The 26,565-nt window shown below is 39.6% G+C and overlaps 2 long non-coding RNA genes across 2 annotated transcripts in view; one reads left to right on the top strand and one right to left on the bottom strand.

Moving 5' to 3' along the window:
- Nucleotides 1–5,096: 5,096 nt before the first annotated feature.
- LOC132118923 (uncharacterized) overlaps nucleotides 5,097–26,565 on the bottom strand; it is a 350,882-nt gene continuing 329,413 nt past the window's right edge. Inside the window, exon 10 of the long non-coding RNA XR_009426080.1 lies at nucleotides 5,097–5,106. This is a non-coding gene — a long non-coding RNA (uncharacterized LOC132118923). The remainder of the gene's footprint in view (nucleotides 5,107–26,565) is intronic.
- LOC132118941 (uncharacterized) overlaps nucleotides 13,032–26,565 on the top strand; it is a 60,754-nt gene continuing 47,220 nt past the window's right edge. The window contains exon 1 of the long non-coding RNA XR_009426083.1: nucleotides 13,032–13,260. This is a non-coding gene — a long non-coding RNA (uncharacterized LOC132118941). The remainder of the gene's footprint in view (nucleotides 13,261–26,565) is intronic.

The raw sequence follows: 26,565 nt of genomic DNA, 5'->3' as shown, positions 1-26,565 counted from the left end.
GGCTTCCCACTGCTCCGGGTGTGTGCTCACAGTGTGTGTGTGTGTTCACTGCTCTGTGTGTGTGCATTTCGGATGGGTTAAATGCAGAGCACAAATTCTGAGTATGGGTCACCATACTTGGCTGAATGTCACGTCACAAATAGTTTAGTGGCTATGATACTTTTTTTTTAATCAGTTCTTTGCAGAGTTATTACAGGAGACACTGGCATCTAACAATGGCTTGGAAAAGAACAGTTAATCTTAAAAAATAAAGCATATACATAAACCCAATAGGAAACAAAACAGTTATTGAAAGAAATCAGTTAAATCTGTATGTACTGTAGATGTGTTTTTAAAAAAAGGAAATCAGTTGTTACTCCCTTTGTAATCGTTGAAGGGTTAGTTCATCTAAAAATGAAAAATAAGCCATAAATTACTTACCCTGAAGTCATCCTAGGTGTATATGATTTTCTTCTTTCAGACAAATTCAGTTGGAGTTACATATTCAAGCTGTTTGATGTCACTCAGCAGGTCCTTGAGAAGTTTATTAAAAAGCTCAACCATTTAAAAAAAGTGTCTCACATGGCTCGGGTGAACAAAGGCCTCCTGTAGCAAATCGATGCGTTTTTGTAAGAAAAATATCCATATTCAAAACATAATAATCACTTTAATCTAGCTTGCGCTCACAGTTAAACGAAACAGTTCTGAGGGAATGATGTATGAGGTTAGCTATGCGTATGCGTCGCTCAGAAGTGACGCATGCGGAGACACAGCGGAGAGATCAAAACAAAACAACGGTCACTAATTAGAAGTACAAATGAGGATTTGTAAAGAAGAATGTTGGAGGATTTCGATTTAAGCCAAAAGGAGACTTCCTTTGCTCCAGTTAACAAACGTTGGTTTTCACGAGACTCACCGGCGCATGCGCAAAGCTGACCTCATACTAGGGGTGTAAGAAAATATTTTGATTGGCGATACTGTATCGATTCTCAAAAACGGAATATTGAAAAATCATACAAGATTTATGGCAGTTTCGTTTTGAGTTTACATCCCGACTGCTAGATGGCAGTCTTCATCTCTGAACTACGATGAGAGTAACAGGAAATACTAGCATTAGGGCACTCCACTAATGTTAGCATTAAAATTGCTTATAGTAATGGAGGGTGAAATAATTGTCACTGTTCCTGGTTTGGTGTACAAAGCTGAAGTGTGCCGTCATTTGGGCTTTTGTGGTAACGTCTACCGCGGGACTGTGGCGAGGACGCCGCTTCGGTCCCGCTGCGTTCCGTGTAAAGAGGGGCTCACGTGGGGCGGGTCGTAGCACATTGCGCCTGCAGCTTTCTCTCATTTTTTTTTCAGATCAAAAAGTTATGACATTGTATGTCACAATTGTAAAAAAACTGTAAACCTTCAAATCAGGTTCTATATATTTATTGTCTTTATATAAAATACATTTTATATGCATTATACATTTAATTAAAGGATCCTGCAAGCACTTTAATTCCCAACACCCCCCACCCTTTACTCATACTGCACAAAAAGTGGTACAATGACATTGAATGTTACATGCACTGATTATTGCAAATGCAGATCCCACTGTGTTCTGCTAAAAAAACATATATATATATATATATATATATATATATATATATATATATATATACTTATTACTTAGGTTTGCATATTGTGGAGTGTTTACCAACATACAGAACTACCAAATTTTGCTATAAGTTTGATTGCATCATGTAATATAATTGCTGTTAATAGTGTTCATCGTCTGTTTGATTATGTCTTTAATTGATTTTTTCGTACATTTCTGCCATGTGTTCATTAACTGACAATCGCCACTGATAAACGACTACTGAATATTGTAGAAAATTAATTTTCTGTAAAGTTGCTTTGCAACGATTTGCATTGAAAAAAGTGCTGTACAAATAAGCTTGTATAGCACTGAATTGAATTGTGTTCCTAATGAAAGCTTTCCTAAAATAAAAAATATACCAATATATCGCCTTGCTGACAGTATCGCAATGTATCGCAACATTTCGTATTGCAACCCCTGTATCGTGATACGTATCGTATCGCCAGATTCTTGGCAATACACAGCCCTACCTCATACATCATTCCCTTGGAACTGCTTCTGTTTTACAACAGTGAGCGCAAGCTAGATTAAAGTGATTATTATGTTTGGAATATATTTTTCTTACAAAAACACATCTATTGGCTACAGAAGGCCTTTGTTCACCCCCTGGAGCTGTGTGAGACACTTTTTTTTTAATGGAAGCTCTTTTTATTAAACTTCTCATGAACCGATGCAGTGCAATACCTGCTGAGTGGTATCAAACAGCTTGAAAGATCAAAGACAATTTTTAAAATAACTCTGACTTGATTCGTCTAAAAGAAGAAAGTCATATACTGTACACCTAGGATGACTTCAAGGTGAGTAATTAATGGCCTAATTTAAATTTTTGGGTGAACTAACCCTTTTTCATAAGAAGGCCTATAACTGTAATTTAATTGTAATTTTTTTTATCGGTAACTGTAAATGGTTACAATTAAATAGTTTTAAATAAGAAAGGTTCTCGGTTTCCAGTCCTACTCCCAACTCTCCCGGGGCTGATGATATGCACTCAAACCACTGTTCAACACTGTCTTGTCCCCCTTAATCTAAAACAAAGCCCATCATCCTCCTGCAACGCTGACCCCACCAACTCCAACAGTGTGTTAGCGTTCATATTCTGTTTTCAGGAATTTGTGTGGTTATGATGACGCCATGGACTTATGAAATGGAAAAATCTGCAAGAATCCTTCATGACAACAGCATCTCTTTTACCGCATGTTAAAACATGAAGGATGGAGAAGAGAGGGTGAGATGAACCTTTAATGCCAAGCGTCAAAAAGGCAACTTTTCACCAAGAAATGAATCCAGAAAGGGAGAGAATCGGCTCCCAGTCCTGGTCCCAGTGGGGTTTTGAAAATGGCAAAATCTCTTTGCTGTCTCGTTCTTTTTTTCTCATTTGAGTCGGCCTTTCAAAAGCTGTGATTCTGGCACCAGTTGGTTGCAAAGCGGGCCTAATGGCCACTCGCCTCCTCTGATTTTCCGTAAGTCGTTCCCAAAAGGCCACAAAACATTTCATTGCATGCTGGGGTAAGACGTTAGGAGTCGAGGTAATGTGCAGAATATGGTCCTTTACAGTCTGGCAGAGACCCAATAATCAACCCGGAGAACCAATCAATGTGGGTGCCAGGGTCAAGGTTCACAGTTGTGTTCATAGTCCCAGCAACTGCCCTCTCACAGGGTGGTACTCCTGGATTTCTGGAACCATTCACAAATAGCAATTTCTTAATAAGGCAGGCATTTATTAGAGTTCAGTGCTAAGCCAAATCTTAGTTAATCTGTTACAGCTCTGTAAATGCTATAGTTTGGACTTGGGTGTGGACTTTTTACAGTCGAGTCATAATATTCACATTATATGCTAGACATATAAAGATTAGCATGGTCATTACAAAGAATGAAAAAGGAAATATTTTTTGTTTTTACTGTATGTTTGATTTGGACCATGACTTAAAAAAATGCAGCATGCTCACATTTTCAGTTGTTTTGTGGTTTAGGCTATAAATTATACGAATAATGAGAGGTCTATTTGACATTAATATTTATAGTCAACCAAAAGGGAAAAAATTCTGTCAATATTTCTGTCAATAGTCTTGCCTTCATATCATTCCAAACATGTATGACTTTTCTTTCTTCTGTAATTCCCAAAGGTGTTTTTTTTTAAGAATATCATGATCACTCTTTTCAATATAATGGAAGTGAATGAGAGCTGGAGCTGTCAACTAAACAAAAAATACCATAAAAAAGTATCATAAAAGTAGTTTTCATGCAATCTGTGTACAAATTATTCTTTGAAGTCAGATCTTTTCAGCGAATCGTTTGTTCACAGAAATATTACAAATGAGTCGTTCACGAATCAGAGTGATTCGGTTCTTGAGTTAATCTGGATGTTGTGACCTACTGACCCGGTACGCTGGAAAGGCTGATTATCAGTGAATAATATGACTTTTGGTCTGTTCATCACACAGAACTATCAAATGACGGAAAGTATCTTTTATGTATATCTCAGAAGGAATATAGTGCATGAATAATGTGGACCACTTTAATAATACTTTTATTGTGTATTTCAGTCTTTTCTTGTTACTTGACAGCTCTGGGCTCCATTTGTATAATTTCATGGAAATTACTTTTTATGTCTGGTTGAATTGTTTTCCCTATCCATGATCACAATGATCATCAATGATCACATAATGAAAAACTATCACATTTTTGCAGAGAATTATAGAGTATATATAAGAATATACCACCAAATGTACTGCCACAAAAAGTGCGTGACACGACAGACATCACTGTTAGTCTTTGGAAATGTCACAGTTCAGGGCAACAGAGCGTTTGGCGAAGAAAATCATTATTTCAGACCATATTTCTCTTCACTTTAGTCTTACAGTATGTCTGGAACATGCCCTCGTCTCTTCAGCTATTTCACTATGGACCATTAGCACAATGAATGGAAAGCCAGCATAAACAAAACCAATCTTCAAAACCAATCCTCATTCAATCAGGCCTGTTGAAATGCTCTCATGTTTGGCCAGGACACACTGAGTGGAAGAAGCAGAGCTCCAGGGACTTTGCAGTAGCTGTTTATGCTAGTTGAATCAATTCTGAATGAATAATAACTCAGAGCCATGCATTTTTGAGGCTTTAGAAGATATGCTGTAATTGTTTCTTATAATGTGCACAAATTAGAAAGAGAAAACCAAGTAAGGTGTGAAAAATGGCATGGTTTTTAAGACTATGTGCGTTAAATCATACAAACTCTTCAGTCTAGAGACCTAACCTCAATTTCATCCCTCCTGTCATTCTCTTCCTGTCTAAGAATAGGTATATTTGCAGGACCTCCCAGTCTTTCTCTCAGTGCTTTAGCTCCTTAGGAATTATGATATATTTGCATAGCTGTAAATTTGTAGGAATAAACCACAAGTTTGTCTGAACTCCAAGTTTATAATAAAATAAAGTATTCATATTTCAGGCCATAGAGAGGTTTTCACATAAATATCTTCAGCGTCACAGAACTATTTCTATTCTAACCTCAAATCAAATAAGTGTGGCAGCAGAAAACATCTCTGTGTTTGATCTTTATGATGCAGAGTATCTGCTTTCGAATATTAGGTAAAAAACTAAAAGTAAAATATTGGGAAAATTTGCCTAGAAAAAGTTAAAATGCATGATTAAATTCGTACAATGGCTATTAAAAATAATCATTTATTTGATAGAAACCAGTGTAGCTAGAAAAATACTTGAATTCATGTTCTCAGTAGCTGGAAATTCAAAGCACTTTGGTTGGAGGCCCTGCTATTAGCTTACGACCAAAACAAACAGCGGAGGGGAAAAATCACCTTTGTAAAAAATGTAAAACGAAGGCTGCCAAGTCGAACGTTTTTGCTGTTATCACAATAAATCACATGTGAAACTTGGAAAAGAGAGCGCACATAAGCGCTGCCTTTGTTTTCTATTCCACTTAGAAAGGTCGGGTCTCAGGAGGAAAATTAATGCTGAGATATTACTCAGGGTGTTTGTGTGTCGGAGTGTGTGTTAGAAGTGTGCGTATGAATGAGGGAGACGAGTTTATGTGGTAAATCCCAAAAATTGATTAGTCCTCCACTGCCAGTGTGTGTATGTGGTTATGCATACCGCACACTTACATGCATAGAGTACACAGGTGTGCATATGTGTATGTGGAGAGCGGAAGGCACTCGGGCCAAAAGCAGGTGATCGATTGGTCGTACAGTGACTGATGATACCCTGAGGATGTCTGGGTAATGAAGTGTTGTTTTCCTAACTGTGTCCTGGGCCTCCAATTGAATGTATTTTCAAGGTCAAAACAAGTGCAGAACATTCATTATATTCACCGTTTTTAATTTTAATATGGCGAGCCATCAAGTCAAACTTTGTATTTATAACTTTACAATAACCAATAGGGAGCCTTATTTTGTTTTAACACAGAATGTCTGAGATTATATGATCGATTGCTATATGGTATTTCAAGAAAGCTGTGCTGATGTAAGACCAGTCTAAATCAAAGAAACAACAGCACTGCAATAGAGTACACAACTCTTCAACTCCCACACAATATATGAAGAAGCTATGAATGTATAACTTTAGAAGAAAAGTTATTTTTTTAAAAACAGAAACAAAATGAAAGTACTGTATATAGGCCTAAAATATATATGCATTATATTTTTTAACTATATAAGCAGGTAAATGTGTCAGTAAACTATGTATCGTTTCAATAAAAACAAACCATAGTTAATTTGAGCATGGTTTAACTATAGTGACCATGGTTTTTTTTTTTTTTTTTTTTTTGGAGTTAAACCATAGTTAATTTTCATAAGGGATTGGATCAGTTTTACTGTACCAAAGATTGTTTCAAAATGTCAGATTTTGTTGTGAATTTTTACTTAATGGGTGGGCTAAGTGTATGCCAACGGTTTTATAAAAGCAATGAGCCAGGTGAATGCCTTTTACCTGTTCTAAATTTACTGTAAACCTTATTGCTATACTAAATATAATTTTTTCCCCAAATAAACAAAAATTCTCTTGCATGAATTGAAGGTAAAAAATGTATTTATATACTGTATGATGTTAAATCTAGCCACTTTCTCCTTCATTCATCACTATACACTCCCATTTTCATGGAGAAATAAAACCAAGAGGTGAAGAAAACCTGACCTGACATTTTTACAGGCTATTTTGCTTCAGTATAGAGCCCAAAACGTTTCATTCTGACACTATATGTCTGGGTGTCTGTTTTCATTCTTCTCCCTCATTTTCTCATTTTTTTTCACATTTTGCCACGTCTCCAATATTGTTTTTTTGTGGGGAAGTGAAGGCAATGAGGGTGTAGAAGTCCCTGTAAGCTACCCACATTCTGCAGAACAAGACTTTCTTTATTCAGGCAGCAGACTGTAGGCCTGCACTGAAGAACAATTGGGGGAAAAAATAAGGCAAGTTTAATGACATGCATTGCCAACATAATTATTGACACATCCTTTTTTTTTCTTTTGCATCCATAATATATATATATATAATTTTTTTTCTTTTTTTTCAATGTTTTCTTTATACTGGTGGATCATTTCAAAGCAGTTAAATATTATTTGTGTAGATTTATTTCAGATATTTCAGAAAGGGCATGGAAAAATCGATTTTTTTTTAGTCAGAGCAGGACTTTGGACTTTTGTTCATTTAATGACTTGTATTATTAATGACTTGTATTGCAACCCTTCTCTTGCTTTTTAAAATTATTGTTTAAATCACAATCATACTAAAATAACTTTATTCTGATCAGGAAAAACAGCCCATCTGGCCACACACACACACACACACACACACACACACACACACACACACACACACACACACACACACACATATATTAACATATTTAAGAAAAAAAAAATTCCTGGCAGTATAAAAAAAAACTTAGAGCCATTATGTGCAATAAATAATATAATTGTTATTAACAGTCTCTCTATTTTCCACTTGTCCCTTTCAATTAATGAATACACTCCTCGCCCACATAGTGACCCGGGTTTAGCCTCCTCCAGCTAAAGCTGCACCATTACGCTAATGATTTTTCCCTGTAGACATTTTACTTGGTATTCCATTCTTTTTTGAACTCATGTTGTTCTTGTAAGGTGGTTTGCAGAAGCATGTTCAGAACTGGTTCTAATCAACAGACATTTTTCCACAAATATGCCCAGTGTATTTCCTGGTTGACTCCACTGCCTATTTTTCCCTTACAGTGTGCAACTCTTTCAAGTGATAAATTAGCAGAGTGATGCTTTTTCTAAACTAGAGAGAAGCACAGAAAAAGGTGTTGCTTTGGACCTTAAAGTTTTCATCTGTGTAAGCTTGCCCCAGTTAAAGCCTTCCCTCAAACTGAGTCAAGTCAGGTTTGCTTTATTTATACTTCATGCAATAGAGATTGTTTTAAAGCAGCTTCACAATATTAAACAGCGAAGTAACAGAATCAGTGATGCAAGCTTCATCAAATATATGACAAATCTAAATTGTTGTAAAGCAGCTCTAAAAAAGCAATAGTGTCTTTATTCAGCTCCAGTGTATTCCAGATTTCAGTGTATTCTTATAAAAGCCAGTCACAGTGCTCCAAACAGTTCATCCATCCCTATAGACACGGTCTGCATTACACTCCATTCCTTCTTTATGTCTTTCTCTATATGCCATGCCATTCTAGGTGAAGTAAGTAGGCCCAGGACAGTACCTACACACCCATGACGTCATGCTGTTTCCAAACTACCTCTTACTATTTGATGTTTTATTTCCACATCATTTGTAAAACAGGTCTGTAATTCTTTTCATTCACACAAGAGGAAAAGTTGATATTTCCTCCTAGGAAACTTGAAAATAATTAATAAATTCTGTGCCTATAGAAGCCATGCCTTCATCACCATAAAAACATAATAGGGACTTTGAAAAGTCCTCAATCAATGCCTTCTTTGAAAGGAAAATAGCTGAAACAGCAGTAAATTAAAAATGAAAAGATATTTATGCCTTGTATTTGAAACATGATAAGACACCAAAAATGAATGTTATATAATTAATGGCTGTTAACAGATAAATTCCAAGTAGGCTTTTAGTCCTCCTGGCGTCACTAATTGTCTTTAAACTCATCTCTTTCCCCAGAAAAAATATTTTTTTCATGCCTTAAATGAAATGTCTTGAATGTGACACCCCATCTCGACTCAATCACAGCAGCTCTGACTTGTGCTCCACTTTAACTCAGATAATTCACAAGGAATTATGGCTTTCTCTACAATATCAGACATAATTGATATCAAGCCTTTGGCTTGACTGTTATTAAACTAATATGTTATCAACAAAAAATGTTCCCAGGGTCCTTTAAGCATATAAAAAACACAAGATTGACATATGCTCAATGTCAAAAGCTTGATTTTCGCCACAGTGAAGGCAGCTACTCTTAGGAAAGGTATTTACCTGAGCCTATGAAATAAATGCATTCAGATACACTACATAAATGCATGCTGTTCATATTATACTTTATGTTGTAAAATTGATATTGTGGTAAATATATGTCTGCAACAGTGTTTCTGCTTTTACCACTCTCCAACCAGTAATGGGTTACATACAGTACAGTCTGCCTGTAGCCCCTTCGAAATTTTGCTATCTGAGCATGTCATTTTTATTTACATTTTTGATTAAATTAAATACCAAAAGAAAGATTTTGAAAGACGTCAATGACCATTTTTTCCCCTGTTTTTAGGTAATTAGCAGTGGTTTGTTAGGACAAAGCTCTATGCCTGGATAAAAACTTGTACCTTCGTGTGACATAATATTTTAGGGGCAAAGAAATTAGGCATCTGTTTAGCAGACTGAGGACTTTTAAACCACTGTGATTTAAGGCGAGTAACAAAAGGTCATGTCTGTATGGAAGCTCAAAACGCCTCTGACCCAAGTACCTTCTCATCATACTTATGGTTCACAGATAAAAGAAAACATTGTCGCTCCAGCATGGATATTCAGGAACAATATCTGTAATTTAGCAAGATTTACAGCTAAATTAGCTGCAGCGCTTGGCTAGAAGAATACGAGAGGATATTTAACACACTGTTTGAGAAGCGATCTGTTTTTTGGCTGAACTATAATATTGCCCCAGGTCACTGTTCCATACGGTAACCAGACATGGCCTGTTGCAGCTGCTGTGGCCCTGGCCCACGAAGAAGCAGAAGAAGAGAGAGAGAGAGAAAGAGAGGAAGAGTGGATTTGAATTGAGGATGATAATTGCAGAGAGGAAAAACACAAGAGCTGGAGCAGGTTATGACCACGCATCAGCCAGTTCCATTAGAGACGGGCCTTTTAACAAACTGGCCCGTGTGTGTAAGTGAATGCACACAGCTTCAGTTCAAAAGTTATTAGCTGTCATTCTCACAGACAAATTAGAATGGAAAAATCGACCATCTCTGCAAGTGGTTGACCGCCTCTCTCTGTCTGTGCAAGACTTGAACTTTAAGATTTTTTTTTTCAATATTTTCCCCCTTAATACTTTCTCTTTTTTTACCTTTTCATATTTCATTCTTTCAGTGTTTATTTATATTTTTCACTTGTCATCTTCAGTAATCATGATGCACAGACACATTACAAAAAGTTGACCTTTAGCTAAACAAATAAGACAACTTTTTACAATCAGTTTGTTGAGTTAACAAATTAAACTGTTGTTCATCTGATGAACTTCTTGTCAAGGCATTTAAAGATAGTTCAATATTTAGCAATGCTAAAAATATTACATTTGATTTTCAAAGCTATTGCCATTGTAACACTAAAGACAATGACATAAAACTGAAAGCAAACATACTTTATTACTCTGACAGGCAAACAGAGTTACAATGAGATGAACATACATGATGAGATCTACTCATTTTAATTCAATAAAAATATGAACTCTAAATCATGTGATAGCTAATAAACAGTGACAACAACAGAAGCCACATAATATTACCACGTAATTATTTCAAGCTGCATTGCATGCTGAGAACTTGCAAAAGATTTTATATAAAATAGTTTGCTCAGAGTACTCAATTTAGAAAGCTGGTACAAAATTTGGGCAGGCTTTGAACAAAAACTTGAGTATGTCATCAATCAATCAAACTTTTGTTAGCAACATTTCTAGAGTATACGAGTTCAGTACACATGAAATAAACTCTTCTAGTCCTACTAAAAATTGTTTTTTAGTAGGCCAAGTGTTTTGGGTGTTTAAAGGGGGCAGGGGCATACAATTTATAAATATACAAATATATAAATTAAATATTTTAAATGATTTCACAAAAAGGTCTGTAAAAGTAAGGCCCACTGTACCATGCTAAAATTTATATATTTTAACCAGTGTTTTATTCCAGTGTTTTGGAGCTTCGTTAAAGGAATCCAGCTCCTACCAACACAATAGTAAAACAAAAAAGTTTTTATTTTTACACACATGTATATGGTAATTTCTCTCTGACATTCTTCTCAGTTAGATGATATACAAGCACAATAACAATGATGACATTATGTGATAAATGATATGGTGGTTGACCCTCATCTGACATTTATTACTGTCCCTTTGCTGACATGCAGAGATTGACGTCTTTATTTATGACTAATCCGCAATCCTTAACGGATTTCATGCCAAGATTTTGTAGGTCTTCAGTGGCTTCCATTTATTTCAGTCTATTGTCCTCATGTTTACAGGTTGAAACCACACCCATAATGTATAAAGTAAAATCAGTCGTTAAAACTCTTCAGCCCACCACAGGTCCATCATTCTGCTATAAAATATTTGATAAATTACAGTCTCCCATCAGGTTTGAACCACAAAGGCTATCCCTGTAAGGATGATTTATGGCTTTTCCCTTTCTCTCACGTTCTCCGTTCTCTCTCCACCAATGACAGAATCACTCTCTTGGATGGTCACTCTTCCAGACCACACTGTTGTATGGATTCAAACTCCTCCTGAGGGCATCGTAAAAGCCTTCTCCCAGTCAGATGTGGCTTTGTTTGATTTCTTGCTTCTTTAAATGTTCCGAGACGTTGTGCATCCCAGTGGTTGAACCCATTTGGTCTGGTGATTTGGACTTTGTCCCCATCCTTTACATTGGCTAAATCTGCCCTACCTTTCAACTCCTTCTACGATCTGAAAAATACATAAATGAAACACATAAGAAGGACATCTCTGCAGGCTTTAGTTCTCCAGGTAAGGCATTGGTTCAAGTGTGTGTTCTAAATTAAAACAATTAAAATACAGTATCTCTCTGAAAAGTAGGAGTTTGTAAAATCTATTTAAATCAATGTGATGTTCTATAAGCTAAATGCATGTCTTTACAGACAAGGAAAATGTTTGGAGCTCTGATGAAGTGATTATGGTTGTCGAAGAGAAAACATTTTTACAAAGGGTTATAAGTGAAGTGCTACATTGGTTGCTGGTTTAAGCATGTCCACATTCTTGAATGTCATGTTGGTTAAACTCAGCCTTAATGATTTTTGTCAGTGGCCTTTTTGTAAAATTGATTTGCATCTGATGTCATTATCTGTTCATGAAAAGTGTGCATTGCAGCATTCACAATAAATAGTTCTACTGCCCTGGACAGTATTCCATTTACAACATGATTTTAAGGCATTGCAACCAATCACAGCGATACCCTGATTCTGTTGGTCCCATGAATACAATGGCCAATCAGAGGCATTTAAAAAGGTCTATAAGCCAATCTGTAAATACAGCACTTTCTATTGATGTGTACATCTCTGATCCACAGATTCACACTGTCTTTTGGTAGGCTATTTCACTTGGGTTTGCTGAGATAAGTGAAAATTAATGATTAAGAAACAGGGTCCCCTCAGAAGGAAATTTTGCCTGACAACGCGGAAGAAATGCACTCGATATAATTACAAATGCCAGCGGTTTGTTTAGTGTGAGCTCACTGACTGAGTTAGACAGTGTCTTGAATATGCTCCCATTAAAATCAACAAGACCTGGTCAAAGTGAAGGTTAAATAATATTTATTTGACAGTTGCGTGATTATAATTTCAGCATTCAAGAGAGGTCGGTGTTCTAACAAATAATGCAACCTATCAGATTATGCTATGCTACCAACTGTATTTTTAATAGGCTACTGTAAGGGTAGGTTTAGGGTGGGGTGTACATGTTAATAAAGCTTCACACACCACATTAATATCATGCTGGAAGCAAAATCTGATAAGTAGAAATTTTCACTGTCGAGTTATGTTAACTGTTTTGCAAAATCTGGACCTCACTGAGCTTGCGCGGGTATTTCGTTTGTAACCAATCAGAAAGAACGAACAAATCTTAAATTAACTTTTTTTTATTAGGTGGTTTCAGTCGTGAATGACTCTGGTTTTAAAGAATCGGTTGAGTGAATGACTCACTAAAGGGTTCTATCAATGATTCATTCATAAAACACAGCCTATGTTCATTTGCCACCGCCTACTGGTGTAACAGTTAATCACGTTCTTTATTTCAACAGCAAAGAATGGTTATTTGCAAAATGTTTAAAGACTCAGATGCAAAATGTCTAAAGGCCCAGATAGTTCCGCTGAACTTTGAGAAGAGTGTAACATGAAAATCCACAACAGAAAGGAAGGATATTGTTTTAAGGAGGACCGTATGTTCGAACATGGAATCTTTAACGTTTTTAGAGGTAGGCTATGCGGCTTATTGGTTTATTTCACACTTCGTGGGCTGTACGACTCCAGTTTTAGCCAATTTAATTAGTTTGGGGTGATTTAAGTTTTTATCAGAAACATGCTGTTGATGTGAGTGCGGTAAGGGTTGGCTTGTTTTGGATGAAATTTTTATTAAAATGTGTTGGCCCACAACTGGGCAAAACATGCGCCATTTGGCGCACTGGGCCTTATATGTGTGATGGATGTTATATATAACGGAGATGGATGTGTGTGTGCTAATAATCATAAATCATACCAAATATGGTCTAATGATATAAACATGTCCCTCAGTGACGGCTTCTCAGTCTATAGCCTACCTGTATTACTTGAGTATATATATATATATATATATATATATATATATATTAGCATTTGGGAATATTTTTGAATCTATTTTCCCCTGAAGTTCAAGGAAAGATATGCTGCTGGATTTTCTCTGTGTTGAGTGGTTTGCAGGCTTCCATGTGGATCCATATGCCTCTTTTCTGTTCCACCTGTCATCACTCTAGCTGCACATGCAGCTCTCGAACCCACATCTCTTATTCATGTTCATACTACAGTAAAGCATGGTATTCGATTTCCACTATACTATCCAAGATACCTGAGACACAGGCGCCTGTTCTCGATTGAATACAGCAGATTTAGAAAGAGAACTTTGTATGAATGTCTTTCCATTTCTTGTTTTCTCTTTTATTTTTACCTCTCAGACATCTTCAGTCTTCTAGTTTTACCCTACTCAATGTATGCCATATGTTATGGATTAGGCGGTAATCAAGAGGGCAATTTTAGGTTACTAGCACTCACCCTTGTGTTGTGTATGTTTACGTGTATCATGGTAATATTACAGTACAATGGAGTACTGTCTACGTATATGACTACAGTATTCATTTAGTATGTATCAAATACCATGGTAATACCATTTTAAACAATCACTTTACCATAGTGCTATAATACTAGAACAGTGCTTTTTTTTCATTAGTGCAGGAACAGGGCTAGTTAACATAGGCTTTAAATATTTTGTAGATTGGTAACCACAAGCAACTCTCACTTTTATATCTAATAAATGTCACGGTTCGTGAACGCACCGTCTCCAGCTGTAGTCATGTTATGTCATGTTGATTGGTTCATGTGGGTGTGGCCACTGATCGCCTGATCAGCGGCAGGTGCATCTCATTCCAACCGCCTATATAACGCCCTGTCTTTCGTCTCCTGTTTGTCAGATCGTTGTTTGAGGTCCATGTGTTGATGTCTGTTCGTGCTCCTGTGTTCCTGTCCTTGCCCTGTTTCCTGTTCGGTCTACTTTGGATTATCACAGTCACTCACGGATTATCACCACGGATCACCGATCTACCACCACCGTCATCTCTACCAACGCACTCAACTCACCTACCCACCTGTCTGTGCTGCCATCGTGGTTCCTGCGTCACTCACCAGCATTCATCCATCACAACTCCTGTCAATAAACTACCTTTACTTGCATCTGCCTCCTGTCCTCCATTGTTAGCGTCACAGAACGATCTGACCAACATGGAGGCAGCGAGTAATCAACCCTCCTCTCTCGAAGCTTTCCTCAGCGCCAGTGTTCGGAGGATGGACTCCCAGGAGCGGACTCTTAACGACACTGGTCGCGCGGTTCAGGCTTTAGTGACGCAGGTGTCCGAGCTCACCCAACAGTTCCAGCTATTACGAGCTCCCACTGCGCCACTCACACCGCCTGTTCCACCAGCACCATCGGAGGCCCCCTCCCAGCCGGAACCACGCCTCCCGATTCCGGAGGCTTACTCAGGTGAACCCGATTATTGTAGAGCTTTCCTTAACCGTTGTGATATGCATTTTGCCCTCCAGCCTAGAACGTTCGCCACTGAGAGGGCCAAGGTGGCGTTCGTCCTGACCCTGCTCTCTGGGAGGGCGGCATTGTGGGGAACAGCGGTGTGGGAGAACCAGGACCCATGCTGCGCCTCGTTCCAGGCCCTCTCCGCCGAGATGAGACGGGTCTTTGATCGGGCCGCCGCAGGACGGGAGGCGGCCAGGAGGCTGGCGGAGTTGCGCCAGCACGAGAGATCCGTCTCGGACTACTCCATCGAGTTCCGGACCCTGGCGGCGGAGTGCCATTGGAACGAGGAGGCGCAGTGGGACATGTTCCTGCATGGGCTGGCTGACCGCGTCCAGAGGGAGATCTACGCCCTGGACCTTCCCCCGTCGTTCAATGGACTCATTGAGCTGGCCCTTCGGGTCGACGCTTGTCTGGCACGGATGGAGAGGAGGGGGCTACTCAACACCCCATCCAGGGGACCGGCAGACGTGCGGTTCAGCGGCGGGGACGTGGCCAGCCCCGTCTACGATCACGAGCCCATGCAGGTAGGGCGAGCTCGGCTTTCCCGGGAGGAGAAGGAGAGGCGGAGGTCCCTGGGCCTTTGCCTTTACTGCGGGGGAGCCGGACATCAAGCCCACGCCTGTCCGGTAAAAGGCCAGGCCCGGTAGTACGTATGAGGCTACTATCGGGTGGGATCTCCGCCGAGAAGACCTCATCATCATCATCATCATCACCATCATCTTCTACGCTCCTCCCGGTATGGCTGCGGTGGTCAGCACAGACACATCACTGTCAGGCACTACTGGATTCCGGGGCAGAGGGTAACTTCATGGACAGCACATTAGCCCACAAGCTCCACATCCCCCTCAGACCTCTTCCGCACCACATCACGGTTCACGCCCTCACGGGTCAGCAACTTCCCACCATATCATACATCACTGAAGACATTACACTCATCACCTCTGGCAATCACTCCGAAACCATCTCTTTTCACATCCTTGACTCTCCCCTGGCACCCATTGTCCTCGGACACCCTTGGCTCCTCCTCCACAACCCTAGCATTGACTGGCTCTCTAACTCCGTTTTGTCTTGGTGTAAAAGATGTCATGAGTCTTGTCTAGTGTCTGCCTGTCCGTCTGTGTCTGTGTCTGTGTTGCAGGAGGAGGCGGTGGATTTGTCTAACGTGCCCGCTGAGTACCTCCATCTGAAGGAAGTGTTCAGTAAGTCTCGGGCTGCTTCTCTTCCTCCGCATCGTCCTTACGACTGTGCCATAGATTTACTATCAGGTAAGTCTCCGCCTAAGGGCAAACTCTATTCACTTTCTGTTCCAGAGAGGGAGGCTATGGAGAAATATATTTCTGATTCTCTAGCTTCTAAATTCATCCGCCCTTCCTCTTCTCCTGCGGGGGCGGGGTTCTTTTTTGTGGGAAAGAAGGACGGATCTCTGCGACCTTGTATTGATTACCGGGGACTGAACAACATCACGGTAAAGAATACTTATCCTTTGCCGTTGATGTCTTCGGCCTTCGAGAGGTTGCAGGGAGCGTCAATTTTCACAAAACTGGACTTACGCAATGCGTATCATTTGGTTCGGATCAGGGAGGGGGATGAATGGAAGACCGCTTTTAACACCCCCAGAGGGCACTTTGAATACTTGGTTATGCCCTTTGGGCTCTCCAACTCCCCAGCGGTCTTCCAGGCACTTGTCAACGACGTGCTGCGAGATATGATCGATCAGTTCATTTATGTCTACCTGGACGACATATTGATTTTTTCTTCTTCTCTCCAGGAACATGTGCAGCACGTCCAACGAGTGCTTCAGAGGTTGCTAGAGAATGGGCTTTTTGTCAAGGCAGAGAAATGCGAATTTCATGCACAGTCAATTCCATTTTTGGGGTATATCGTGTCGACTGAGGGAATACGCATGGATCCCGAGAAGGTTAAGGCTGTGGTAGAATGGCCAAGCCCAGATTCCCGTAAGGCCCTACAGAGGTTTCTGGGGTTCGCTAACTTCTACCGGCGTTTTATTCGCAACTTCAGCCAACTAGCCGCACCTCTGACCGCCTTGACCTCCGCCAAGACTGCGTTCAGGTGGTCGGACACAGCTGAGGCTGTGTTTGCCAAACTGAAGAGCCGTTTCATTTCAGCCCCTATTCTGATTACCCCTGACCCTACACGTCAGTTCGTGGTGGAGGTCGACGCATCAGAGGTGGGGGTAGGAGCGGTGTTATCTCAACGTTCTCCCTTAGACGACAAGGTCCACCCTTGCGCGTATTTTTCATATCGTTTATCTCCGGCAGAACGAAATTATGATATTGGTAACCGAGAATTGTTGGCAGTTAAGATGGCATTAGAGGAATGGCGACACTGGTTAGAGGGATCGGGGGTTCCTTTTATAGTATGGACTGACCACAAGAATTTAGAGTACATTAGCACCGCCAAGAGGTTGAACTCCAGGCAGGCTCGGTGGGCACTTTTTTTCGGACGTTTTGACTTTACTATCTCGTACCGCCCGGGTTCCAAAAATATCAAACCCGATTCTTTGTCGCGTATTTTTGACCATTCCGAACGCCCGTCCACTCCCGAGTGTATTTTTCCTGAGACATTAGTGGTCTCCACTCTCACATGGGAGATCGAATCGAAGGTCAGAACGGCCTTAGAAGGGGTAACGCCTCCACCCGGGTGCCCACCGAACCGTTTATTTGTGCCGGAGGGATTAAGGTCCAACGTTATCCAGTGGGGACATTGCTCGAATGTAGCTTGCCATCCAGGGGTTAACCGTACTAGATTTTTAGTCAAGCAACGATTCTGGTGGCCACTTATGGCTCGCGACATTCACAGTTTTGTTTTGGCTTGCTCGGTTTGTGCCACTGGTAAGACTTCCAATCGGCCCCCTGATGGGTTACTCCAACCGCTGCCGGTTCCTTCGAGACCCTGGTCCCACATCGCTCTAGATTTTATTACCGCCCTCCCACCCTCCCAGGGAAACACGGTAGTTTTAACCGTGGTGGACCGGTTCTCGAAGGCGGCCCACTTTATTCCCTTGCCCAAATTACCCTCAGCCAAGGAGACAGCGTTGACCGTCGTAAACCACGTCTTTCGTTTACATGGCCTCCCGATAGACGTGGTTTCCGACAGGGGACCCCAATTTGTGGCTAAATTTTGGCAAGAATTCTGTAGACTACTGGGAGCGACTGTAAGTCTGTCCTCAGGGTTTCACCCCCAGAGCAATGGTCAAACCGAGAGAGCCAACCAAGATTTGGAAAGGGTGTTGCGATGTTTGGTCTCCAAGAATCCTTCCTCCTGGAGCCAACAATTGTCTATGGTGGAGTACGCCCACAATACCTTACCAGTATCAGCTACGGGCCTATCTCCTTTTGAGTGTAGTGTAGGTTACCAGCCACCTATTTTTCCCAGTATGGAATCCGAAGTTGCGGTCCCCTCCGCTCACGCCTTCGTCCAGAGGTGCCACCGCACTTGGACCAGAGCCCGTGAGACTCTACTCCAAGCGGGGGCGCGCACCAAGGCCAAGGCCGATCGCCACCGGTCTAGGCCTCCCGTATACGTCGTGGGTCAAAAGGTGTGGCTTTCAACCAAGAATATTCCTCTCCGGTCCGTATCTAATAAATTGGCTCCCAAATTTATTGGCCCGTTTACTGTCACCAAAATCATTAGTCCGGTGGCAGTCCGCCTTAAACTCCCTCCTACGTACAGGAGAATTAATCCCGCCTTTCATGTGTCCAAAATTAAGCCCGTATTTCATTCTCCCATTAATCCGCCTACCCCGGTCCCTCCCCCGCCGCGTCTCGTAGATGGGGAGACCACCTATTTGGTAAATCGTATTCTGGACTCTAGAAGGAGGGGACGCGGATTTCAGTACTTGGTGGACTGGGAGGGTTACGGTCCGGAGGAGAGAAGTTGGGTACCTGCCAGGGACATCCTGGATCACTCCCTTATCGATGATTACAATCGACAGGTAAGAGATTCTGGGGACGCCAGGAGGCGTCCTTAGGAGGAGGGGTACTGTCACGGTTCGTGAACGCACCGTCTCCAGCTGTAGTCATGTTATGTCATGTTGATTGGTTCATGTGGGTGTGGCCACTGATCGCCTGATCAGCGGCAGGTGCATCTCATTCCAACCGCCTATATAACGCCCTGTCTTTCGTCTCCTGTTTGTCAGATCGTTGTTTGAGGTCCATGTGTTGATGTCTGTTCGTGCTCCTGTGTTCCTGTCCTTGCCCTGTTTCCTGTTCGGTCTACTTTGGATTATCACAGTCACTCACGGATTATCACCACGGATCACCGATCTACCACCACCGTCATCTCTACCAACGCACTCAACTCACCTACCCACCTGTCTGTGCTGCCATCGTGGTTCCTGCGTCACTCACCAGCATTCATCCATCACAACTCCTGTCAATAAACTACCTTTACTTGCATCTGCCTCCTGTCCTCCATTGTTAGCGTCACAATAACTCAACATTATATTATGTATTTGATACTATTCTTTAATTTTTAGGCAGTTTTTTGTATATCTAATACATTGCCAAATGTCAACAATATCCACCTTATATTTCAACACAGAAGTAGACATATGGTTATAAGCCGTTTACATATGGTCACACCTGATCTTATAAGGCAAAAATAAGCTGGATAAAAATAATAATAATAATAATTATTATTATTGCTGTTGTTGTTGTTCACATGGGCCAAATGCTCTTAAATCAGTATAATGTATGAATATTTTGTCCTCTTTTTTAAAGTTGATAAGACTGTTTATTTTGCTATTGTAACTTATATGCATGATTATATGGTTAGTTTTATTTTATTCATTGCATTTATATTCTTTATTCATTATGTTTTCACAACCCTATCAGAACAGACCTGTGACCCATTTTTGGGTCATGACCCAGCAGTTCAGAAGTTCTGCTTTAAAATGATCACCTCCATTTGAGGACTTTCCAGGCATCTGGTCCTCACGTAGGTCAGACAGGAAAAGTGGCCAACTTGAGGGGCTTGATCTCGTTTACTCTTTATTGGTACATGGGCTCTGTATCTCACGCCTTCACCCAGGAGGGGCTGGAGGTGAGGAATGTGACACTAGCAGAACATTTGCAGTTATCAATTTACTCACTTAAGATCCATTATATTTATGGGGCTGTTTAGTTTTAATAATAAGTACTGATGTTACCTGAGCTCCTAAATGTATTTATTTAGCAGACAGCTCCTAAATGTATTTATTTAGTAGACACATCCTCAAACTAGTGACTAAATACTGTTAAGTAATGTGTTCATATTGGTTCTTTACAGTACATATCTAGGCTAATGCATAAATAAAATGAATCTTTGCATACTACAATAGTTGCAGTCCATTTGTATGTTAACTTCTTGACACCCTCAAAATTCCCACAAACAGTCAGGAACAAATCGTACCTTCATTAGTGGCTGGAGCCTGTTTTTTTTACTGTTGTTTTACCATTCTTCCTTTTTATTCACCTCTTGTTAATATGGTTTGTAAAATGCATCTGATAAAATATTACGCCAGTAGGCAGTATTTAGTGGAGCTATATAATTTCAGGGTTTGAGTTCAGTTCATAGGACTGTTGGGCGGCGTGAAGCACGGCAGCTTTTACGACCTAAAATCTCATCCTCACACCTGGATGTCCAACCAAAGGACAGATTTGCAGATTCTGAGAGACATGTTGGCGTGGGGTAGAGCTGGGTGCCCTGCAGAGATGGACCGCTGGCCCTGCCGTGAACCGTGATCTGGGTTTGATTAAAAGGGTCCTTTAAATCTTGCTAGCTAACAATGTGCTCAAGGCATGTTCTGCAGTAAAAAAACATTTTTTGTAGGCACTCCCCGTTGAGTTCAAAACAACAACCAGAAGGCCAAGGGAGCCGAGAAGAAAGAAGAGAGATGTAAAAACGCAAAAGGCATTTTGCCAGTAAATGGATTCAGTGCATGGTGGCATCGAAGAAGGGGGTACTGAGGAATTTAAAAAAGCTGTTGAGAGTGAGATTAGATCGAGTCCAGGTTGAATCAAAGAAGGTTTATCCCATTATTTAACAGATTGCAGAGAAGATTGAAGAATGGCCTTTTCTCCATTACTCTGATACAATCTTCTAAAGGAGTCATGAACCATGGATGTCATAAGTCAAGTCATCTTAACAGTAAACATTTTAATTTGATTCTGATTGGTCAGTCACAGAATTCAGATTTTGAATATTTGATAATGTATTTAAAAAATGGGACTAAACTATTTAATAGAACAGCAACTGATTTCATTTACATCCGCTAATATATATTTCTGGACGGCATGTACAGTATTGAATGAAACAGTGTTTTGGGGCTGAACACAGTAGCTAACAAAGTGAATAACTGGGGCATCTTGTTTGTGAACCTGCTTGTTCTTAGTAGATTTGTAGACATGCACGTTTTAACAAAGGATAATACTTTTAATTGTGAACAACTTAATGATTTGTGACAAATCTTTGAAATTTTGAATGATTCAGTGACTTGCTTGAAGGTGATTTAATGGCTCGCTCAATGAAACTTATCTTTCTAGGTGAACTTATTCAAAAGAGTCATTCTCTCATTAGCTGAATACATTTTTTTCCGTAAAATTTCAATCTTACCTTTAATTAAATAGATTTAAAGCCAAAAAAAAACTTGCCATTTGCAGTAGGATAATTATCTGATTGCTTGTCCATCTTATTTTAAATCAAGTTAACTTGAATGCAGGGCCGGCCCGCGGCATAGGCGGTATAGGCAAATGCTAAGGGCGCCACTCATCCATAGGGGCGCCAGAATGAGTGAACGAGTGAATTTTTTTTTTTTTTTTTTTTACATATTTTTTTTTTATGATAGGCTACTATTTAAAAACCATTAATTCGAAATACTACCAAATAAAGCAAAAAAAAAAAAAAAAAAAAAAGTCCGGCTCTTCAATCTTCCCCCGCCCATCGAGTGCTTGAAGTGCGTCAGAAACAGAGCGCGTGCGATCAGTTGTTGGTAATTTGTTGTGTAGCGTGCCTGACGCCGCATCCAATGTAGACAGCACTGCTTTTGTTAACACACAGCTCGTAGAAAGAAACGGGCCTGGCAGCTCGCGCCAGTTCTAGACATGGTGAAAGTTTCCTGATTGTGACGGAAGGCCGAATTTACATGACACATTATAAATGAGCATAGTCTGCGATAGATACAGTGCCAAAAAGAAGAGAAGAGGATAAAAACAGAGGTAAAGAGATGTAGTGAATGAACAATTTATTGCATAGGAGTAAGATACAATAATTTCATGGCAGTTATTTTTACCTTAAACTTAATGTTAGCAGTTGTTCTGAGTTCTGAGTCCCCAGACTGTGATTTTGTACAATCATGTCAGTTTTAAGACGCATTTTTTATTATCACTTTTCTATTAATGTTTTACTCTACAGTTGTGCAGTTTTGGGGGGATACAGTACAGGCCAAAAGTTTGGAAACATTACTATTTTTAATGTTTTTGAAAGAAGTTTCTTCTGCTCATCAAGCCTGCATTTATTTGATCAAAAATACAGAAAAAATGTAATATTGTGATATATTATTACAATTTAAAATAATTTGTTTTCAATTTATTATACTTTAAATTATCATTTATTTCTGTGATGCAAAGCTGAATTTTCAGCATCATTACTCCATTCTTCAGTGTCACATGTGACATCCGGTCTATCACATGATCCTTTAGAAATCATTCTAATATGATGATTTATTATGAGTGTTGGAAACAGTTCTGCTGTAATGTGTTTGTGTGTATATATATATATATATATATATATATATATATATATATATATATATATGCTAAATCATGAACACAATGACATGGTGAAATGGGATGTGATGCATGGGGCGCCAGGTAAAATCTTGCCTAGGGCAGCAAATTGGTCAGGGCCGGCCCTGCTTGAATGTTCTTTTAATAAGCATTAGCATTGCTTTGTTCGACCCTCTTCTTCCATTTTTTCTTTCTTTCTCTTTTTAATACATTTTCCTCAATGTCCACAAATTACTTCAAGATGACCCAATACAGACTAAAGAACCTAATTAGGCCTGTGGCTTCATTTACCAGAATCACATTAGCTAGAGAAGACTTGAAACAGCAAACATGCTGTTTCATCATTACCACAACAACATATCCTACGAGCTGAGAATCGATTTGAGCGGCTGAGCTCAATCAGCCTTCAGAGGAGCTTTGAGAGGAGACCAAGCCAGACTAAGAATGGAGATGAGCTGGCGTTGAGAGAAAGGAGACTCCAGATTTCGCAATGGTTACAACATCTGCAGTCAATGAAGCATTAAACCTGAACTTTCCAGAACCCTGCAGGAAGGGAGGACACAGAAAGAGAGAGAGAGAGAGAGGGAGAAATGCTCCAGCAAGGAACCTTCATCCCCTGAAGTTATAAAACTGGTTTACATTTGGGTCGTGGTGCTGTCCAGTGTCTGCCCTCATCACGCCCTTTCATATCCTTGATGTCCTACTGAAGAAACATTGATCTTTCTGTAAAAATTTGAATAAAGGAATACCTTTATTAATTTATTCTAACATAACATAATTAATTTTATAGACCAAAAAAACCTGTTGTGAATATGTATATTTCTTTATAGTATATTATTAACCACCCGGCTGTAAATTTGACTGAATCATTAAAAATAACTGGTTCAAAAGATAAATATTGTCACCTTGATTTTCAAATGTAAGAAAATTCTGCACACACTCACACCTAATAACCTAATAATATAAAACGTTTTAGACTTACTGTCAAATTTAATAAATATTTGGAAATTTAGTAATTTGGTTCTAATCTCTAAAAATGTAAATTTCGTCAAGTTGTAAACTAAGGGTTTTGCAGTATGTTTTGCAAGAAAATACAGTTTTAGTCTTTCTACTTAAAAAATTAATGTTTATTTCAATGTGTTTCTTGCCTTTTATTGTAATTATTTGTGAAATTTACTATTGGTTTCTGAGTGAACATTTTTATTTATTTATTTTTCAAAGTAAATCATACAACATTTTTTTTCTGTCTATCTTTTTTCTAAATACCATTTTGTTATTTGAGCCAAGGTTCCTTTTACTGGAATTTCTCAACCGTCTCTCACCTTTGTTGAAGCACTAATTGTACATCAAGATGAGTTCTGGTAGACCGCTTCTGTTGATTTTTCCATCAGACTCCCCAGGCTATTTCTGAACCCGTCCTCTTTTTGAATCTGCCTTTTAAACTCATTTCCTTCCTCTCTGATCTCTGATTTGTTCTATGGAGTGGTCGCTGAGAAGAACCAGGACCGCAAGTCTGACGTTCTCTTCAAGTCAACTGTGACGCTGTAATCCGTCATCAAGAGGCCAGAGTGTGTTTTGATGAGGAATCCTTTAGGAAGAGCTGTATATTAAGTGAATCGAATGTCAGAAAGCTGCATTTGGATTAGATTTTCCAGCGTTTGTGGACATCAACTGTCTATTGTTGAAACATGCAGTCTGTGGCCTTAGCTAAAGGGTTGGCTTCCGCAGCACTGGTGGCTGCAGCTCCATTGCTCTCCCCATTTCCATCTCCCTCAATCCTGAAACAGGAGGAGGAAAGTAAATAAGTCAGGGCTCTCAAGGATTAGGTCATCAGTGCTTTGACCTTCTGCCAGCCATAATATTGTGTTGTGGTTTCATTACCAACCCAATCAGAGCCCCATAATTAAAACATTCCATTTGTTTACTTCACTCGTATTCTTCCATTCCTTGCTTCACTCGAAACAGGGATTGGAAATCCTCAGTGTCTGATTCCCTGTGTTAAATTATATTAAGATCATTAACTGATAGCTCTGCTAATTATGTGTGTTAAAGCTTGTATCAGGCTAGATAAGTCTTTTCTAGATCTCTGATGTTACAAGGAGGATTCTTTACATTTACTATGACTTCTCTCTAAGGTTTATGCACAGTAAGCTGACCATTATAATTGGTGTCAATGGTACACAGTGTTTGCCTATTAAATAAAACTGGCTAAGATCACTAATAATCCTGAAAATTTACTGACGACCCATTGAAATGCTGGAATATGCTCTCACTGATTTATTCTTTTAGATATTATCTTCTATGTGAACCATCTATTGAGCTGATTAATTGAACCCTGAATTTTTCTTGTGTTTTATTATTCACTAATATCTCTGGCTTTCTTTTAACCCTCTAAAATATGATTAAGGTAAAATATCCCTTTCATAAGACCCACTGGCCCCATTTTATCTAGTATGGACTGCTTGTGCTGGTTTTATGAGGTACTTAGAGTAAGATTCAAAATAATGCGGATTGCTTGTTGCAGGTTATGTTTGCCTACAATTTGTCGCAGTTGCTTAGTTCCCAATATACCACGAACAGCAGAAGAAATACTGTGTTCAGCATCTACAAAATTTAATGGAACATTAAGTTTCCTAGTTGATCTGAGAAACCAGTGACTAGTAAACATCTGCTGACTGTGCTTTGCCGTTTCTCCTCAAGCTGAAATCTGTAGCAGACATTTAAACCACCAATCAGCTTGAACCTATATTATGGAGGATGATGAGTAAATAGATTGCTTCATGTCCACAAATCCACTTTATCTTCTTAATGCCAAAATTATTAAAACATTTAATTCATACAGGAATCATACAAGAGACATTTTCAAAAACATAGGCAAAATAGTTTTTTCTACTGACCCCAAACGTTTTGGTTTAATTAGTGTGGATTTAATTAATATTTTTGTGGAGTTACTTAAAAATGAAAGTACTTTCACCATTTACTCACCCCCAGCACTTCATTTACTTATTTTTATTTTTTATTTTAAAATGTCCATAAATTGAATATCAATTGGGATCCAAAACAACACTGGACACCTATTGAGTTTTTATGCTGGATCCATGCTTTTGGGATGGAAGCAGGCTGACAGGGTGCAAGTGGAGTAGGATTTTAGAACTTTTACTATGTGCATGTGTACAGTTTGTGTGTGGTGTGGTAGCTCCAACTCACCTGCTCACCTACAAAACACTCCTGGCGGCCCCTCGCATGTACCTTTCACCATCTCTGGAGTGCTGACATAAGACAAAAAAAATCCAGTGATCAAAGAGGAGTATTCCACTTGAAATAGTTTGGTTGTAATGAAACCCCTTGTGATGAGCTGTCTTGATCAGACTCAACAGGTGTCTAGAAATATGCCAAGATGATGAGGGATGGAAAGATGATTTGCCCAGGTGTGAGGGTCAGATAAAGGCAGTTGAGGAGAGGACGTGGGATTGCAAAGCAGCACAGAGGTCAATCTTTTCTTATTAGCCTTCTTGCTCAGGACTTGACATGAGACATGAGAAAGATTATATTTTTGTAATACTTCTTATCAGCCAGTCTGTCAATTGGAGACAATGTGATTACAGTCTCCGTGGATGTCTGTAGACCGCACACAAATCTCAACATAGACCACAGGCAAA

The sequence above is a fragment of the Carassius carassius genome, chromosome 3, assembly GCF_963082965.1.
Source record: "Carassius carassius chromosome 3, fCarCar2.1, whole genome shotgun sequence".
Taxonomy (NCBI): domain Eukaryota; kingdom Metazoa; phylum Chordata; class Actinopteri; order Cypriniformes; family Cyprinidae; genus Carassius; species Carassius carassius.
The sequence above is the reverse complement of the archived record's forward strand: the minus strand, read 5'-3'. Positions and strand labels throughout refer to the sequence as shown.